Source organism: Malaclemys terrapin, chromosome 11 (assembly GCF_027887155.1).
Source record: "Malaclemys terrapin pileata isolate rMalTer1 chromosome 11, rMalTer1.hap1, whole genome shotgun sequence".
In the NCBI taxonomy this organism is placed as follows: Eukaryota; Metazoa; Chordata; order Testudines; family Emydidae; genus Malaclemys; species Malaclemys terrapin.
This window is the reverse complement of record NC_071515.1, coordinates 11,346,388-11,366,618: the sequence shown is the minus strand read 5'-3', so window position 1 is coordinate 11,366,618 and position 20,231 is coordinate 11,346,388. Positions and strand designations below refer to the sequence as shown.

The window sequence follows — 20,231 nt, the reverse complement described above, 5'->3', positions numbered from 1 at the left end:
AGACTATTTAATAGCCTCTTGCACCCATGAACGTGAAGGCTTTTCTGGAGCCCTAGGTTTGACATTATGGGATTAAAATATGCCATTGTGATAGACCCAGACCAGTTGGGAACAGAAGAGTAGCAGAAGGGAGATATACTGGCCACTGGATAAGTAGTTTTCTGTTCCCTGAGTGACCAGAGCAGGGGCTGCTCCAGGCTAATAGACCACCTGACTCCAATTAACCTGCTAAGAGTCAGGTGAGGCAGTTAAGCACCTGACTCTAATTAAGGCCCCTCTGATGCTATAAAAGGGCTCACTTCAGTCAAGCCAGGGGGAGCCAGGGAGTCAGAGGAGAGGAAGTGTGTGTGAGGAACTGGGAGCAAGAGGTGTGCAAGAAGCTGAGAGTGAGTAGGCGTACTGCTGGAGGACTGAGAAGTACAAGCGTGATCAGACATCAGGAGGAAGGTCCGGTGGTGAAGACAAAGAAGGTGTTGGGAGGAGGCCAGGTGAAAGTAGCCCAGGGAGTTGTAGGTGTCGTGCAACTGTACCAGGAGGCACTCTAAACAGCTGCAGTCCATAGGGCCCTGGGCTGGAACCCGGAGTAGAGGGCGGGCCTGGGTTCCCCCTGTACCTCCCAACTCCTGATCAAACACAGGAGGAATTGATCTGGACTATAGCTTCTACCAGAGGGGAAGGTCTCTGGACTGTTTCCTGACCCACAGGGTGAATCTGTGAAGCGAGCAAATCCACCAATAAGCGCAGGACCCACCAAGCTAGAGGAGGAACTTTGTCACAACTGGTGTCCGGAGTGGGATTTGGGGTGTACAGCGCGGCAGAAGGAGGGTGATTTAAAAAAAAAAAAAAAAAAGGGAGAGGGTTTATTTATTTTTTCACCACAATGGATGACGTAGTGCAGACACTGATACAAGCTACGGCGGCCCAGCAGGAGGCTACCCGTGTCCAGGCAGCTTCCCAACAGGAGGCGGTGCGGCTGCAGCAAGAGACTAATCGCCTGCTGATGGACCAGGCTGCTCAAGACCAAGCTATGTTGCGAGAACTGGTAAGCCAGGTAAAGACCCTTACAGAGCTGAATCGTGGCCATGATGGGATGCGGCTCATACGGGCCAGCCATTGGCTGCAGAAAATGACGCGGGAGGATGATGTAGAGGCATACCTTCTGGCCTTTTAGAGGACAGCCCTACGGAAGGCCTGGCCTCGAGATCAGTGGTCTGGCATCCTTGCCCCATTCCTGTGTGGGGAGGCCCAGAAGGCCTACTATGATCTGCCTGAAGAGGCTGCAGCAGACTACCCCCAGCTGAAAGCAGAGATCCTGGCCAGATCTGGGGTAACGACTGCAGTGTGGACCCAGCGGTATCATGAGTGGAGGTACCAGGAAAACAAAACCCCGCGGTCCCAATTGTATGACCTCCTCCATCTCGCACAAAAGTGGTTGCGAACTGAGTCCTGGAATCCGGAACAGATACTAGAGGTTCTGGTCATTGACCAATACATGAGGGGACCAGCGCCGGACCTTTGGACCTGGGTAAGCCAGAACGAACCCTGCACCTATGACGAGGTTGTCGCATTGGTAGAGAGGCAAAGGACGGCGAGGGAACTGACCCGACCAGTTAAGGAAGAGGCACCCCGGGTTAAATTAGCAGCACCAAGCCCCAAAGCTCTGGTGACTGGGCCACCAAGAGGCCCCAGGTGGAAAAAGAGAGGGGTTGAAGGCCCACTAGAGGCCACAAAGAGTTGGAGCACTGAGGGAGAAGAGGATTGTGATGTTAGACTGCCCAAACCAAGATACCTGGGAATGCCTAGGGCTCCATACAGATGTTATGCCTGTGGGGAATGGGGACACATAGCTGCACAGTGTCCCAATGGTGAGGAGCCTATGCAGTGAAAACTGGGGAACTGGGCAGACCCCTGCTCCCTAATCCACCTTGTGGGGGTCTCACTAACCCCACATACGTATACCAGACCAGTGAAACTAAATGGGGTAGAGACCACAGCACTGGTTGATTCGGGGAGTGCTATCACGCTTGTCTCGGGGAAGCTCGTGAAGCATAGTCAGCTGCTGTGGGCTAAGCATACGGGGATAACCTGTGTCCATGGGACAGTTGGTTATTACCCCACCATCCCAGTAAAAATCGAGATTCAGGGGAACACTACTGAGGTAGCAGCAGGTGTAGTCCCTAAACTCCCATACCCGGTGCTCATAGGGAGGGACTTCCCAGGGTTTGGACTTACTCCCGGTAAGGGGATTGGAGAAAGGGGGAAACCCTGAAATTAGTGAGGCATCCACAGTAGACTGTCAACCCCCAGTCTTCTCTGAAATATCCCCAGATTTGTTCTCCACTCCCAGACAGGGTAGAAAGACAAAAAGGGAAAGAAGGGCAGGTAAGGCCTTGGGAACCTGAATACTGACCCAAAGCCAGAGGGTCGCTCTCGTAGGTAGGCGGACCCGAGCAGCTGAAAAGGAGGCCACGCAGGAGGGAGAAGCACCCGAGTCTGACCCCCACCCTAATGCTTCTGAACCAGTAGAGGCAACAGAGACTGGCCCCCTAGATCTCGGGCAGATTAGCCCCAGGAGAGGAAATTTTGGACGGGACCAGGCAGAAGACCTAAGGTACGACAACATTAGGAAGGAGGTGACTGAAATAGATGGGGTCCCCGGGGAAGGGAAAACCAGGGGACCAGGACCCTACTTCATAATGAAGAAGGATCTTTTATACCGGGTTTCACCAGTACAGGGGCAGAAGGTACAGCAGATCCTAGTACCTCAAAAACACCAGAATGCTGTATTAAGTCTTGCCCATAGTCATCTTTTTGGGGGACATTTGGGGGTAGAGAAGACCCTGGCCAGGATCCTATGATGGTTCTTCTGGCCCGGAGTACATGAAGAAGTGCGGAGGTACTGTGCGTCCTGCCCGGAGTGTCAGCTGCACGGTCCCCGTCCCCACTTGAGGGCACCTTTAGTACCCCTTCCCATCATAGAGGTCCCCTTCGAGCGAATAGCCATGGACCTAGTGGGACCTCTGGAGAAGACAGCCCGGGGCCACCAATATATACTTGTCATTCTGGATTATGCTACTCGCTACCCAGAAGCCATCCCCCTGTGAAACACCGCCTCTAAAACGATAGCTAAGGAGTTGGTGGGGATCTTTGCCCGCGTGGGGCTACCAAAGGAGATATTAACAGACCAAGGAACCCCATTTATGTCGAAGCTAATGAAGGACCTCTGTACGCTGCTCCATATACATACCCTGAGAACTTCAGTCTATCATCCGCAGACTGATGGGTTGGTAGAAAGGTTTAACCGAACCCTCAAGGCTGTGATAAGGAAGATGGTAAGTTGGGACAGGAAGGACTGGGACAGCCTACTACCTTACCTTATGTTCGCTATCCGGGAGGTACCTCAGGCCTCAACTGGATTCTCCCCCTTTGAGCTGTTATATGGGCACAACACCCGAGGCATCCTGGACATAGCCAAGGAAATTTGGGAGGAGGAACCCAGTGAGGGGAAGAACATAATAGAGCATGTGCTACAGATGAGGGACCGGATAGCCCGGGTCACTCCCATAGTGAGGGAGCACCTAGAAAAGGCCCAAGAGGCCCAGCAAACCTACTACAATCGTCAAGCCAAGGTTCGTCAGTTTCAGCCCAGTGACCGAGTAATGGTACTGGTACCCACGGCTGAAAGTAAGCTGTTGGCCCAGTGGCAAGGGCCCTACGAAATAGTTGAACCCGTAGGGGAAGTAAATTACAAGGTGCGACAACCGGGACGTCGAAAACTAGAACAGATATATCATGTCAACCTTCTGAAAGCCTGGCATACCCGAGAAGCGTGCAAAATGGTTCAGGAAGACCTACACTCAGGGAACAAAAACCCTGGACAGGTGAGGGTGTCTCCCGATCTAACGACAGCCCAGAAGAAAGAGGTAACTGAGATGATCGCCCAATATCAAGATGTATTCTCAACAAAGCCGGGTCGCACAACTGGGACATATCATCACATCGTCACGAACCCTGGGGCCAGAGTAACAATGAGGCCCTACCGGGTGCCAGCAGCCATAAGGGAGGAAATAAAAGCAGAAGTCAGGAAAATGCTGGAGATGGGGATCATTGAAGAATCTCACAGTCAGTGGTCCAGCCCAATAGTGCTGGTGCCCAAACCTGATGGCACCACGAGGTTCTGCAATGACTTCTGGCGACTAAATGAGATATCTCAGTTTGATGCCTACCCTATACCCCGCATAGACGAATTACTAGACCGTCTGGGGAATGCCCGGTACTTAGCGACCCTAGACTTGACAAAGGGGTACTGGCAGATTCCCCTAGCTGAAGATGCAAAGGAGAAGACGGCGTTCTCTACACCAGAGGGTCTTTTCCAGTATACGGTCCTTCCTTTTGGACTACATTGGGCCCCAGATACCTTTCAGCGCCTCATGGACAAGTTATTACACCCCCATGCCAGCTATACTGCGGCCTACTTGGATGACGTGGTGATTCATTCCCCAGACTGGGAAACCCACTTGAAGAAGGTGGGGGCAGTCCTTGATACCTTCAGGCAAGCTGGCCTTACGGCAAACCCTGTTAAGTGTGCTGTGGGGTTCACAGAGGCCAAATATTTTGGCTACATGGTAGGAAAAGGTCTGGTGAAACCTCAACTGAACAAGTTAGAAGCCATCCAAAATTGGCCACGACCAAGTAGTAAGAAGCAGGTCCGAGCATTCCTAGGGGTGGTGGGGTATTACCGGCATTTCATTCCCCATTTTGCCACAAGGGCAAGTCCCCTAACGGACTTAGCGAAGGCCCGTGGTCCGGATCCAGTCAGATGGTCCGACACAGCAGAGAGGGCATTTGCAGACCTACGGACTGCCCTCTGCAGTAACCCCATATTGATAGCCCCGGATTTCACCAAGGAATTCATCCTTCAGACAGATGCATCCGAGGTCGGGCTAGGGGCTGTCCTGTCGCAGATGGCTGGGGAAGAGGAACACCCAATTCTCTACCTCAGCAGGAAACTCCTTCCAAGGGAACAAAAATACGCAGTGGTAGAGAGAGAATGCCTCGCCATAAAATGGGCCATGGAAATGCTGCGTTACTACCTGCTGGGGCGCAGATTTGTCCTCGTGACTGACCATGCCCCTCTCCAATGGATGCAATGGAACAAGGAAAAGAACACAAGGGTAACCAGGTGGTTCTTATCCCTCCAACCTTTCCAGTTCCGCATACAGCACAGAGCAGGGAGTCGCCATGGCAACGCCGATGGCTTATCACGTATACACTGTCTGGCGTCCCAAGCTGCCCAAACCCTTGGTGTTGAGCATGGGGGAGGGATATGTGATAGATCCAGACCAGTTGGGAACAGCAGAGTAGCAGAAGGGAAATATACAGGCCACTGGATAAGTAGTTTTCTGTTCCCTGAGTGACCAGAGCAGGGGCTGCTCCAGGCTAATAGACCACCTGACTCCAATTAACCTGCTAAGAGTCAGGTGAGCAGTTAAGCACCTGACTCTAATTAAGGCCCCTCTGATGCTATAAAAGGGCTCACTCCAGTCAAGCCAGGGGGAGAGGAAGTGTGTGAGAGGAACTGGGAACAAGAGGTGTGCAAGAAGCTGAGAGTGAGTAGGTGTACTGCTGGAGGACTGAGAAGTACAAGTGTTATCAGACATCAGGAGGAAGGTCCAGTGGTGAGGACAAAGAAGGTGTTGGGAGGAGGCCATGTGGAAGTAGCCCAGGGAGTTGTAGGTGTCGTGCAACTGTACCAGGAGGCACTCTAAACAGCTGCAGTCCGTAGGGCCCTGGGCTGGAACCCGGAGTAGAGGGTGGGCCTGGGTTCCTCCCATACCTCCCAACTCCTGATCAAACACAGGAGGAATTGACCTGGACTATAGCTTCTACCAGAGGGGAAGGTCTCTGGACTGTTTCCTGACCCACAGGGTGAATCTGTGAAGCGAGCAAATCTGCCAATAAGCGCAGGACCCACCAAGGTAGAGGAGGAACTTTGTCACAGCATGTATATCATTTTTGCTACTACTGTTATGCAATTGCAACAAATCTGGTACAAAGTATATCACGTAAGGTGTCAATGGAAAAGTTGTGGTTTGCTGAATGTGATTACCCTATTTGTATGCATGTATCATTGTTCTACCTGAAGTTATGAATATTGACTGTATACTTATATTTCAAATGTGCTTGCTCCTGGGTAACACCCACAAGGTAGTTGACATCCAGTCTAGCCAGCATATTGTGAGTGAACCATTCAAGGTGAGAGCCCATTAAGTAAAACAATAGGTCATAGAAGAAGCTCATCTCTACTTGGTAGGCCTTCCTGGGACCTTTTAGCCGGAATAAGGACAATGGCTCCTACTATGACTCATCGAAGCATGCAAGGGCACGTGACCAATTCATGTGACAATGGACTTCGTCTTGTGCCTGATATTTCCACTAACTACTGTACCGAGAACATCTCCACATGGCAGAAAGTATAAAAGGCCCTGGAAACATCTCCATGTCTCTTTCCTGCTCTGATCTCTGGACTATGGTCTTACAGTAAAAGGAGCATTCTAATCAATGGACTGAGGACCTTCCAATCTTTTGGATGTTACTAGAGACATTATAAGCCAGAAGTTTATTCTATCACTGCTATAAACCTGATCCAAGAACTTCGCAATGATTGTGTGTATTTGATTCCTTTGACCATTTTAACTCTCTCCTCTTTCTTTTCTCTAATAAACAAACCTTTAGATATTAAAGGACTGGCAACAGTGTGACTATTGGGTAAGATCTGAGTTATATATTGACCTGGGTATGTGGCTGGTCCTCTGCGGATCAGAAGAACCCTTAGGTTGATGAAACCGGTTTTAAATAATCACTCATCATTTAGTCTAGTATCTGGGTGGTGAAACCAGGGCTGGGATACCTAAGGAGACTATATTTCTGATTTCTTGTTGGCCATTGGTGATGAGACAGAAGTTTACTTTTGTTGCTGGTTTGGTATATTTCATGGAAGAATAACCACCAGTTTAGGGTGAGTCTGCCCTATTTCTCAGCAGTTTGTCCTGAATCTGGCATCCTCAGCTGTGACCCACTGAGACATGGTGACACTAGGCATAACCTCTACACTGCACTTATGTCATTAAAACTTTTTTGCTCAAAAGTGTGGGAAAAAAAACCACACCCCATACGACAAAAGTTCTAATGATGAAAAGTGTGGGTGTGGACAGCGCTATGGCGGCAGGAGACGCTCTCCTGCTGATGAGGCTACCGTCCCTCTCTGGGGGTGGTTTTATTTTGTTGTCAGGAGAGCTCTCTCCTGCCAACAGAGAGCAGTGTGGCAGAGCTCTGATCTTGCCCCCGTCAGTCCTGCGCTTCTAGGCCGTTTATGCTAGCATCAGTGGCTCACTGTGACCCTCCACATAGCCCTTCTCTCTCTAGGGCCAGGGTTACAGTCTACTGAGCCCTTTTCATCATAGGCCAGCAAGGAGGTTGGTGAGAGAACTCCCACAGTCTCTGATGTCCCTAGGGCTTGTTTTAGAACAGTTTAGCCTCCTGTCCTGACAGGGGCCTGACTTCCCCTCCCAGGAGGTGTTCCTGTAGTGGTGGGTTGGGGGGAACCCAGGGCCACCCTCTACTCCGGGTTCCGGCCCAGGGACCCTAATGGTAGCAGCTGTTGGCAGCCAACCTTTCACTGCCAGACTTGCTACATTTCCCTGGGCCACTTCCCCACAGCTCTCCTGCTTCTCCCTTCTTCACCCTTACCTTAGGGCTCCCTTATCAATAACTTGAGGGTGTCTTTGTTAACCAGCTCTTCAGCCACACTTGCTCTCCTCTGCCTGACTGGAGTGAGCCCTTTTTATAGTATCAGCAGGGTCTTAATTAGAGTCAGGTGGTCACATTAGCTCAATGGCCTCACCTGACTCTTTGCAGGTTAATTGTAGTCAGGTGTTCTCATTAGCCTGGAGCAGCTCCTGCTCTGGTCAGTCAGGTAACAGAAAACTGTTAATCCAGTGGCCAGTATATCTGCCTTCTGCTATTCTGCAGTACCCAACTGGCCTGGGTCTATCACAGTAGCTATACTGCGTGCATTACAGTGGCAAGGCTTTAGCCGCATGGCTGTGCCATTGTAGCTGCGCAGTGTAGACATAGCCTAATAGTATGAACCAAAGGCTGTGAAACCAGAGAACATCTGGCCTTGGCAGAATAGCAACATACTAGGTATTAGCTAATACCTCATAAGCATAATCCTGATCTCAGAGGATGGTACAAGAACACCCAAAGTTCTCATCTAACTATGTAAACAAATTCCCAGGACATGGTACAGGAACACACCAACCCCTCCTAAGATAAGGAGGGGGATGACCTAATAATGCATAAAGATGTTTTGTTCAAACTAGCAGGTACAAGGTGGTGCTAGCACTGCAAATTTGTAGCACTAACAAAATCTAGAGCATAATATGTAACTTGTTTGTATCTATATATAAAAGGAGAAGTGGTACCATCTTTGTTTTGGTCTAGGGGATAGTGTCATGTTCTGTTGATTGAACTGGTACCTTGTTGGGAGCATACCTGTGTTACTGGTGCCCCATAGGAGTTACATGTACACTATTGTGCTTTGTTTACAATAAACCTGGCCGAAAGCCATTGCCACTGAGCTAACCATGTGGCCTCTCTTAATGAAGAGCACTGATGTCTGCAGAATCAGCTACCTGCACTCCCTGCTAGTGCAGCAAACACTGGAGCACCAAGAACAGCAGCACTAGCAACTCTGCAGTGCCAGCACCACTCCGCAGCACTAACAACACTGGTGACCCAACTGCTGATTTGGTAAGTGGTGAGCTGCCCGCTCTAGGGTTCACAACCTAAGATGGCAGAAAGCTCCAAGCTAGCAAATCCTCCCATCCCCCAGCTACAGATCCCCCCAGAGTCTGATAAGGTTTGGAAACACCGGGTAAGGAATAGAGGCGGTCCATATCAGGTCAAAAAAGAAAGTGAGGAAACATGGACTGGAATTTGTAAGACTATAGCAGAGACTGTAGCCTTGAAGAAGAAGAAGAAGAAGAACAGTAAGAAACGTAGAATATTGCAAACCCTGGCTAGGTTTAGATGTTAGATGGCTAAAACAACAAACAACAAAATTAGCAGGGCAAGTAACAGAAACAAACAAACAAACAAAAAAGAAGCAACTGAAGCAACAGAGCAATAAATATGTCACAGCAAGCAGAGAAATAGAATAGAAAACTGGAAACAGCTGTAGAGAATCTGCAAGAAAGAGAATTACCGGCCCCTACTATCCATCTTGGAGGGCAACAACAGGTTCTGGGTACTTAGATAGTGCCTGATGGGTGGGGACAGAATTGGAGAAAAGTGTCCCGAGCAAAATTAAGGGATGGAACCTGGAATGGGTATTGGAATGGGAGCATATGGAATGACCCAGACCAAGAGCCACTAAGCAGCCCCTGGGTAGCGGTTACCACATTGCAACCACCACCGTATGATGAGAGCTATGTTCCAGTGAAACCGAAACCCAGACTGGTGCCTTGTCAGAATGAGAGCAGTAAGAACACAGGAGGGAGAAGTAGCAAACAATACTTTCTCTAGATTGGTAAAGCAGATGGAGGAGGAAATGGAATAGGTCACAGAGCACATTAGGCAACAGGGGCTGCTACTCAATCACAGGAGAGTGGATAAAAAAGGATTTCAAAGTAAAACACCTAGAGTAAGTGGGCCAACACCGGGAATTAATGCACTGTCAGGAAAAACGCAGCTGGCAAGAGGAAAAGATTTAGGCTGGCAAACACAGGTGAAAAACCTTTAAAATATGCATGGAGTACCCCAGCACTGGCTAACTGCAGGGGACCCCAGCAATCCATTTGGCATGCAGACAAAAGCAACAGGCACTGGGAGAACAAATTCAGGTTTTGCGGAAGCAAGTAGCAACCCCCACTCTCCTCCCAGAACCAGGAACAAAACCAGGGGTACAGGTTTCCAGCCCTCTGCTTTAACCCACGGAGCCCCACTCCCCACACAGAGCTAATTATAGAACCTTTTTGTTCAAATATTTTCACATACTGGTTAAATTTTCCTTTATATCCTCTCTCTGTTTGCCAAGTTCACTGCTGCTGTCTGTACTTTAAAATGACCACATAGAGTTAATTAATCTCTTTTGGCTCATGTCTCCCACCCTTCCTATATTGGGCTCCACCTGCTCTCTCCTCGCTTCTGCCCTCTTTGTTTTCAAAGTTATAGTTATTACAGAAACCGCTGTTGCAGGAAGAAACGGAGCAACTAAAATACGTAAGTGGTAACTTTACTTAAATAAGTCCAGTAAAGTAATTATTCTAACGCTTCAGGAATGCAACAGCTGAAGAGACTCTATTTTTTTGCAGCTACGGTTGCTAAGCAACAGAAATAATAACTCTGCTTCTAATCCTAGCCCCTAACATATGAAATGTAAGTTTTCCTTGGTTCCATAGAGTAGCATCCTTAAAAGTACACAAAGTCATGGCAACTGCATTAAATTAATACAACAAAGTGGACAAATAACTTGACAACATTTTTACCAATTCTTAGTAGTTAAAACTTTTAATAAGATAATAATTTTCTTCTTTAAACATTCAAATCTTTTGTTTACTCATTTGTTTCTAAAATGCATTGCCTAAATAGGTTTAAGCACTTAATGCCTTATCTTGGTTCCCCCAGATACTGTGAGGCCCTGCCTGGGATGTGTATCTGAAATAGGGCAAGTCATTCTGATCAGCAACCCTGTGGAGATAAAGAGGGAAACAAATGATTCTCAAATGTGAGGGGGGAAAGTTGATTACTGGGGAATTTAACCCCTCTGCAACCTCCATTGCGGAGAATGACTCAGGGCAACAGGTTTTCTCCAAAAAAGGAGAAGGGACGTCACATGAAAAACACAGGGAACACCTACCAGCTGGAAGGGATTTCTTTTTAATCAATAATTGATAATTACCTGGAAATGGCAAAATCTGAAATGTGACATTAGTGTTCAGTAATTAAAAAGAAAAAGGGGAAAATATGAGGAATTTGTCACAAATTAGAGGAAAGTGGAAAAGTTTGAGGGATTTTATATCAATAGTTGATACAAGGTAAAGAGGTAAAATCTGAGTGGATTTCATATCAATATTTGATAATCAGGGAGAAAAGGGGCAAAATGTGGAAGGATTTTATATCAAGCAATATTCAAGGATTTAAGAAAAGGACAACGTCTGAGGAGATTTGATGTTAATATCAGATGATGAAAATCTCAGGGGATAATAAATCATACATAACGAGAGAGAAAATGGGGCAAAATGTTCGAGAATTTTCTGTCCGTATTTTAGAACTGAGGAGAAAATGGGGTAAAAATGAAACATTTCCTAATATAAGAGGAGAACACCAACATCTGAGGGGACTGCATGTCGATACTGAAGAACTGGAGGGAAAAGTGAGAATGTTTGAAGGGATTTGTGGGGGGATCTGGCATTTGCAGCTCGCTAGAGGAGACCCCCATGATCTTACTACACCCCACCCCAGGAACCAGCGAAGGTGGTAAATATGGCAGGCGACCAGCTTGGCTAAACAGTGAAATCCTTGCTGATCTTAAACGCAAAAAAGAAGCTTACAAGAAGTGGAAGATTGGACAAATGACCAGGGAGGAGTATAAAAATATTGCTCAGGCATGCAGGAGTGAAATCAGGAAGGCCAAATCACACTTGGAGTTGCAGTTAGCAAGAGATGTTAAGAATAACAAGAAGGGTTTCTTCAGGTATGTTAGCAACAAGAAGAAAATCAAGGAAAGTGTGGGCCCCTTACTGAATGAGGGAGGCAACCTAGTGACCGAGGATGTGGAAAAAGCTAATGTACTCAATGATTTTTTTGCCTCTGTCTTCATGAACAAGGTCAGCTCCCAGATTGCTGCACTGGGCAGTACAGTATGGGGGGAAGGTGGCCAGCCCTCTGTGGAGAAAGAAGTGGTTTGGGACTATTTAGAAAAACTGGACGTGCACAAGTCCATGGGGCTGGATGTGCTGCATCCGAGGGTGCTAAAGGAGTTGGCGGGTGAGATTGCAGAGCCATTAGCCATTATTTTTGAAAACTCATGGCGATCGGGGGAGGTCCCAGATGACTGGAAAAAGGCTAATGTAGTGTCCATCTTTAAAAAAGGGAAGAAGGAGGATCCAGGAGACTACAGGCTAGTCAGCCTCACCTCAGTCCCTGGAAAAATCATGGAGCAGGTCCTCAAGGAATCAATTATGAAACATTTAGAGGAGAGGAAAGTGATCAGGAACAGTCAGCATGGATTCACGAAGGGGAAGTCGTGCCTGACTAACCTAATTGCCTTCTATGATGAGATAATTGGCTCTGTGGATGAGGGGAAAGCAGTGGATGTGTTATTCCTTGACTTTAGCAAAGCTTTTGATACGGTCTCCCACAGTATTCTTGCCGCCAAGTATGGGCTGGATGAATGGACTGTAAGGTGGATAGAAAGCTGTCTAGATTGTCGGGCTCAACGGGTAGTGATCAATGGCTCCATGTCTAGTTGGCAGCCGGTTTCAAGTGGAGTGCCCCAAGGGTCGGTCCTGGGGCTGGTTTTGTTTAATATCTTTATTAATGATCTGGAGGATGGTGTGGACTGCACTCTCAGCAAGTTTGCAGATGACACTAAACTAGGAGGCGTGGTAGATACACTAGAGGGTAGGGATCTGATACAGAGGGACCTAGACAAATTCGAGGATTGGGCCAAAAAAAACCTGATGAGGTTCAACAAGGACAAGTGCAGAGTCCTGCACTTAGGACGAAAGAATCCCATGCACTGCTACAGACTAGGGACTGAATGGCTAGGTAGCAGTTCTGCAGAAAAGGACCTAGGGGTCACAGTGGATGAGAAGCTGGATATGAGTCAACAGTGTGCTCTTGTTGCCAAGAAGGCTAACGGCATTTTGGGCTGTATAAGTAGGGGCATTGCCAGCAGATCGAGGAACGTGATCGTTCCCCTTTATTGGACATTGGTGAGGCCTCATCTGGAATACTGTGTCCAGTTTTGGTCCCCACACTACAAGAAGGATGTGGAAAGAGTCCAACGGAGGGCAACAAAAATGATTAGGGGTCTGGAGCACATGACTTATGAGAAGAGGCTGAGGGAACTGGGATTGTTTAGTCTCCAGAAGAGAAGAATGAGGGGGCATTTGATAGCAGCCTTCAACTACCTGAAGGGGGGTTCCAAAGAGGATGGAGCACGGCTGTTCTCAGTGGTGGCAGATGACAGAATAAGGAACAATGGTCTCAAGTTGCAGTGGGGGAGGTCCAGGTTGGATATTAGGAAAAACTATTTCACTAGGAGGGTGGTGAAACACTGGAATGCGTTACCTAGGGAGGTGGTGGAGTCTCCTTCCTTGGAGGTTTTTAAGGCCCGGCTTGACAAAGCCCTGGCTGGAATGATTTAGTTGGGAATTGGTCCTGCTTTGAGCAGGGGGTTGGACTAGATGACCTCTTGAGGTCCCTTCCAACCCTGATATTCTATGATTCTAAGCCCCCAAAAGGGGACAGGGCTCATTTGGGAGCCTGAACAAAGGGATAAATTTGAAGAGCCCAGAGCTGGGGCTGAAGGCCCTAGTGAGGAGAAGTAGACTGCTTCTTTGTTGGACTCTAATACCCTGGCAAGGCTTCATTGAGACTTTTAGACTTGGCCAGGGGCCTGACCAAGCTGGGCAGCGGCCTGCAGGGGACAGAGAAGAAAGGTCTGGGATGCTGCACCCTGCTACTCTGAGATCCTCCAGAGGTGAGTGCCCCATTAGTGGATTATACAGCAATGTACAACAAACAGCACAAAATGATGGATCCCCCTTGCCTGACATTCACAGAGGCAGCAGGGAGCCCTGGGCAGTGCTGCTTTAACAGAAGCAGGGAGGGTGGAGGAGCCAGAAGGCCAGGGGGGACAGTCAGTGGGGTCTGGCAATGGGACTAGCAGCTAGTGGCTGAAGGGACCCAGGGTGGGGGAGAAATGGAAGCAGCTCACCCTGCTGCTGGCTCCCACCCCAGAGGCAGCTGTGCCTCAGGGCTCTCCCAAACTGCACCCACCACCCCATTCCTACTTGGCAAATGACTTGTGGCAACAATTTCCCCCCTAAACAAGGACAAATTGCTGCAGATAAAATGGGTGGGAAACCCCTCAAATCTGAGGAGATTGTAAATTCTGCACTGGGGAGAGAATGGGGCAAAAGCTGTGGCAGAGAACAGAGGAACTCAATCATGGGAGAGAGAAGAAGGGAAAGCGACAGGGGATTTACATCCATATTTGCTAAGGATTCTGGAGCAATGGGGCAGAGCCAGGGAGGATTTTATCAGTCTGGGAGAGGGAAGAGGTAAAATCAGAGGAGATTTCATTTCCCCCTCCCCCTCCTGTATGGGCACCTGCTCTTCTCCTCTCCCTGTAACGTCCTTGCTGCACAGAGATGGGTAAATCTACCACACGTCACATGGTCTCTCTGCTCCCCACCCTCCTTTTCCCTTCGTCCCCGCCATATTGTCACCCCCCCACACACACCTGACAATTCCTCCCCCCACGCCCCCAGAGCAACCCCCCCGCCCCGCCCCGCCCCGTCTTTTCCCAACACAGCCCCCGGCCGGCGCAGTCACAGCGCGGGAGCAGATCCCGGGCTCCTGGGGACGTGGTGTAGAGTTACTTTCCTGCCCGGCCCAGCCCTGTCCCCGACCCCTCAGTTACCTGGGTCTCCGGCCCGGAGTTGATGCCGGCAGAGCCGGGCCCGGGGGGCTAGTCCCAGCCCCGCAGAGGAAGCCCCCTCTGTCCGGGCGCAGAAGCAGCTGCACCGAAGGTCTCCCGGGGGCACAGCCCCGTGGGAGCAGCCGCTGCTCAGCCCTGGCTCCCAGCGGAGGGAGGCAGCAGCGCCCTGCAACGTCCCAGCCCCCGGCCCGGGACTGCCTGGGACCTGCTCGGCCCTTTGTTCTCCCCAGCGCTGCCCGCCCGCTCCCTCCTCCCAGCCCCGCCCGCTCCGCTGCTCCAGCCCCTTCCTGTGTCCCGCAGCAGCAGCCACCACCCCCCGGCTGCCTGCAGCGCTCCCCGCACCGGGGCTCTCTCTGCCCGGGACCAGCGCAGCCCGGGCTCCACCCGCATCAGCTCCCGAGCCGGGCACGGCAGGGGGAGACCTCGGGGGCGAGGGCTGGGGCCGGGCAGGAAAGTGCTTCTGCACACCCGGGCCGCTCCCCGGCCGGGGCCTGCCGGTCCTAGCGCTGCTGCAGGCGCCCGACACGCTGGGCTGGGCTGGGCTGGCTCCTCCAGCTGCTCGGTCACATCTGCTGAGGACCCTGCCCGGGGCTGGGCACGTGTCTTGCTGGCCTGGGGCCCCAGGGCCCAAACCCGGAGGGGGGATGGGCAGAGACTGTGCAGGGGCAAACTGGATGCCCAGGACGGTCAAACAACTGGAGGAAGGGGCAGGAGGGGGGCCGGGGGGTTATCAGGGGATAAGAATGGTGCGCAGGCACTGCCAGAGAGGGGAAACCCTGGATTGGGGGGGCAGAGAGGATAAAAGTGACCCCAAATGGGGTGAACCATCTGCACTGGCTGACATGTGGGGGGGGGGGGGTGGACAGACGGTCACACCTGGCCTCTGGCTGTGGGCCAAATCCTCCCACCCCCGAAACCGTAGACTCCCCTCCTGGCCTCCTGACACTGCAGCCCACGCTGGGCTCCCTCTGCCAGGCCCAGGACTCACCTGTACCCTGCAGAGCCAGGTCAGGAGCTGCAGCCACGCACGGAACCCGCCCACCCTGCCCTTGTGCCCCTGGGTGAGACCTGCCTGTGGGAGCTGGAGCAATCCCCTACACACCCTGAATTTTAGCGGGTGAGGGGCTGCCCCCTCTGTGCCCCATGGCACATGGGTGGAGATGCTGGGGTCCTAGGCCTGGGGGGGGAATTCCCCACCCACCTCCCCCCACAGAGCCCAGCCACCGGAGGTTTATTCAGCAAAGGGCAGGGAGGCTGCACCAGAAAAGTCATTAAAAACTTCCAAACTGCAATTATTAACACCCCACCCAGGACTAGAATAACCCTTCACCCAGGTGGAGTCAGCAGGAATAGAGGCTGGGTACTATATCTAGGGGAGTACAAGGCCTGGAGAGCCCCATGCGCTGAGCGAGCATCAGGGGATCCAGCCAGCCTCCCCGGTCGTAATCCAGTGTAGGGATATTAAAGAAGGTACTAACAGTGATTCCCCCAAGTGACAGTGACCCCCTCATAATTTGTCCCCCACACTTTAAAATCCAACAGTTTCACCAAGAGCAAAAATCTCTTGGGTCTTCTGTTAAAACTTGTAAGCTACTGTCTGTAGAAACCATTGATTATATCTATCCTGTGAAAGATACTTTATTACTATGTAAAACTTACAAACATGTTAATTGACTTTGTTCTTGAAATAATTGATACAATGTAAACAAACACTATAAGCCGTTAAGTGACTTTCACTTCATTGTAACAGCAACGGCTCCGAGGACAGCCCCCCAACCTCTGTGATTAAAGGGCCAGGAGTCTCAAATGAATTAGCACACCCCTCCAAAAGTGGTGGAGACAGTAAATTAAAATATGGTTAAGATATGGAATATATGTTGATGAATGCCTAATGTACATGAACGGTTAGGGAGGTGCCAGCCTAGAAAGGGAGTATCCATCAGCCGAAGAATGTGTCAAGTGGATGACCAGACAACCCCCGGGGGGTAAACTGGGATCCACCCCATCACCTGGAAGGATGAGAAACACAAACTTTGGACAGTTTGGAGCCACCAGGAATGTGTCCCGGAATGTGCCATCTGCTGATTGAGTCAGCAACAGCAGAATGAAACAGCTCCCATAGACTAACATAGGAATTAATTCCTATAAGAATGAACTCTCAAGGCTGAGGATTTTGAGTCTCTGGTTCTGCTGCCAACCTCCAGGAGCATCAGGTGCACCTGACACAGACTCGGCTCCATCCTCATGACCAAGATACCTGGCCAGTAACTTGGCATGAGCAACTTCTAGGCTGGTAACTATAACACCTATACAGAACTTGAATGAATGATTGTGTGAATGAATCTATCTATCTATCTGTGTGTATAAGGAATAAGTAGTGATAGGAATAAGTGGTCAAACAACGTTGTTTACTTTTATCTTTTGCTTTATCATTATATTTACAATAAATGTGGCATCTTTGCCTTATCCCTCTTAATAAGATCCTGCTGGTTTTTATTCTATTGGTATAATCACCAGGAGGTCTCTGACTCTGGTGACTTCTGCCAGGACCAACCTGTGGAGCACTGTGGGGGACTCCGCCACCTGCACACGGAGCTGGGGGTTGTGTAGCAGGGGCTCCGTGAGGAGATCTGCCAGCAACGGTGGGGCTGGCGCCCTGCCGGGACTCAGGGGTCCCGGACGCTCCTCCGTGCCGGGCCAAAGGGTACGTCCGGAGGGACTGCCCCATCACCCAGCAGAGGTAGCACCGGGTCTCCCCCGTAGAGTAGTGCACCCGGTAATGGGCCCCCTGATAGGGGACCAAGAAAGATCCCTCGAGTGCCTCTCCGCCACGCGCCGCCAGTGGCAGTTGGAGCTGCACGTGCCGGCGGAACGAGAGGACGTGACGGAGGGTGGGGTCTTTGCAGCCCAGCGAGAGAGGGCTGATGGTGGAAATTGGTTTCCCCGGGGTAGAAAGGGCGGGCAGCAGGGCGACATTGGGGAGGAAAGGAGGAACGGAGGTTAGGATCACATGGACACGCAGGTCCTCCAGCGGCTCCAGGGGGACGAACACCGCCCCCCCCTGCCAGGGGCTTCTCCACTGCCTCCTGGGCGGCGGCCTCCGAGGCAAGGAAGAAGACAACCTTGCCATGCATTTTGGAGACCGCCACGATGGCCGTGGGCCCCACCACCCTCACCAACGCCTGCACGTAGGTGCTTCCTGGTCAAGGTGGGGAAGGGGCCCCAGCCGCTATAGATGGAAGCAGAGGCGAAGGATGGATGAGATGATGTAGCGGCAGGCGGGGGGGCCGCCGCCACCCAGGCATACACCCTGGGGGCTGGGCACCCGCAGAGCTGGTGGAGGGAGCAACGGGGAGGGACGCTGCGGCAGGTGGCGGGACCGCGGCAATGGTGGCAGCCCCTGCCATGGAGGGTCCAGTCTTCTTAGGGGGCTCTTTCCTTTCTTTTTGCCTTGGCCTTTTCTGCCAGCTGGGGGGGCTCCCCCAGAATCGGAGGGGGCAAGGGACGTGGCAGTAGTGGAGGTCACCCCGTCGCCTGCTGCTGCCTCAGCAGGGGCAGTGGCAGGTGGTTTGGCAGCGGCGGTTGAGGTAGAGGCTAAGGGGGTTGTCGGAGGGGCAGGCAGGGGAAGGGCGGCAGGGCCTACCTCGGGGGTCTCGCCCGCCATGTTCCCCTCCATAATGAGCAGGGAGGGAGGGGAAAACACACTGGAGAAGTGGGGCAGGGGGAAGGGGAAGCAGGTCAACCACTCCTCCCCGCTAGGCTGTAGGCAGGGGAGGAGGGTGCCGAAACGGGGGGAGGGGGGGCTATCAAGGGCTTGGGGAAGGGGGGTGTCAGTCACCGACCTAAGATGGAAACCGGCTCCTCTAGTTGCAGTAGGGGAGGGAAGGTCACAATAACATCAGGGGGTGCAGCGATTAACCAAATGGTGTGGGGGGCACAAGCGCATGGGCACACGAGGGGAGGGGTCAATCAGGGCAAGGGGGGTGCAAAGGAAGGGGAGCAACCAGGCTGGGAATGGGGCAGAGGAACCAAGGGGCTAACTGTAGGGCTGGGATGGGACAAATGAACCAAGCAGCAGAGGGAAAAGGGCAGGACAGGCAAACAAACTAAAGCTGGGGAGGGGCAAAAGGCTACAGGGGGCAAATGGGGTAGGTAGTAAGGGGCAAAGCTTGGGGGCCTGTTGCAAAAGGGAAGGGGTCAGTCTGGGGGGGTAGGTGCACCCATGAGCACTTGCACCAAAAGTCAATGTGCGGGCTGCCTGCTGCTGCAGGCCCAAATGATGGCAATAGGGTGTGGCAGGCCAGGAGAGCAGCAGAGTCCCAGAGGCAGGAGCGGAGGCAGATGGTAAATGGCCTGTGGGGGTGGTGGATGGGGCAACGGTGGTGGTGGGGATTGGGGGGGACACAGATGACTAGGGGGCAGGCTCCACGCCACACCCCCTGTGTCCCCACAAACACAGTCTAGACCCCCACCACTAGAGCACAGTTCAAAAATTACTCAGTCCACAGTGGTCTCCAGAATCCTGTGTGCTCCCCCAGCAGCCGATGGTCCACTCAGTCCTTTACCTCCTCCAGGCTCCAGCAGCTCCCCAGGACAAACGCAGCAGCAGCAGCTCCAGCAACCCTGGCAGCCAGGCAGGAAGGACCCCACACAGATGGTAGCAACAGTGGTGAAGTCCTGACTTCTCCCTCCAGTAGTGGGGGGGGGGGGCTGGCCGGCAAGGCCCCCCCACCCCTCGCTCAGCAGTAGTGGCAGCAGCAACAATCCAGGGAAGAAGCACTCCAGCCAGAAGCAGTAGCCCAGGAAGGGAGGGAAAAGGAGCTCCAGCCAGCAGGGCAGCTGGACAGGAGGGAGAGCTCCAGCCAGCAGGGCAGCCAGAGAACACTGATCACTCTCTGTACATATTGGGTTCCTGGAAGTGGATGGGCGAAGCCTGCCCACTGCTAAAGGATCCCCCCGCCCAGCCTAAGGGGAGGACCAACAGGGCCTAAAACCCAAATGATTACTGAGGACAACTAATGTAAAAACAGGGACAGGAATGCGGTTAAAGGGTCAAAAGAAGGGAACCTGATGGGGACACCGAGCAGAGAACCCCGGACAGCACCCACTGCTCCTCAAAGGTGTCAAGGGAGCCAGTGGACACCGCCCAGAGGAACTCTGCCCGGATACGTGAACAGACAGAGGATCGGAAACAAGCCCCACAGTCACAGGAACCTCCATCGGCCAACCTCCTCTCCCTGGTTTTATAGATGGCCTGTTTAGCCAGGGCCAAGAGGAAGTTGACCAGGAGGTCCCGTGACTTTGTGGGACCACGGATAGGGAGTGCATAAATGAGAAGGTGAGGGGAAAAGTGCAACCAAAAACGCAACATAATGTTGGTGAGGAGCCAGTGTAGGGGCTGCAACCTGGCACACTCTAAATAAACGTGAGCCAGGGTCTCCTTCAAGCCGCAGAAAGGACAGGTGTCTGGGACAGGGGTAAACCGCGCCAAGTACAC

At 51.7% G+C, this 20,231-nt stretch overlaps 1 protein-coding gene across 1 annotated transcript in view; it reads right to left on the bottom strand.

Annotated features, from left to right (window-relative positions):
• Positions 1–15,348, bottom strand: part of LOC128845533 (zinc finger protein 436-like) — an 80,936-nt gene extending 65,588 nt beyond the window's left edge. Inside the window, exon 1 of the mRNA XM_054044328.1 lies at positions 14,717–15,348. The gene's annotated coding sequence lies outside the window, so the exon portion shown is untranslated. The remainder of the gene's footprint in view (positions 1–14,716) is intronic.
• Positions 15,349–20,231: the final 4,883 nt, after the last annotated feature.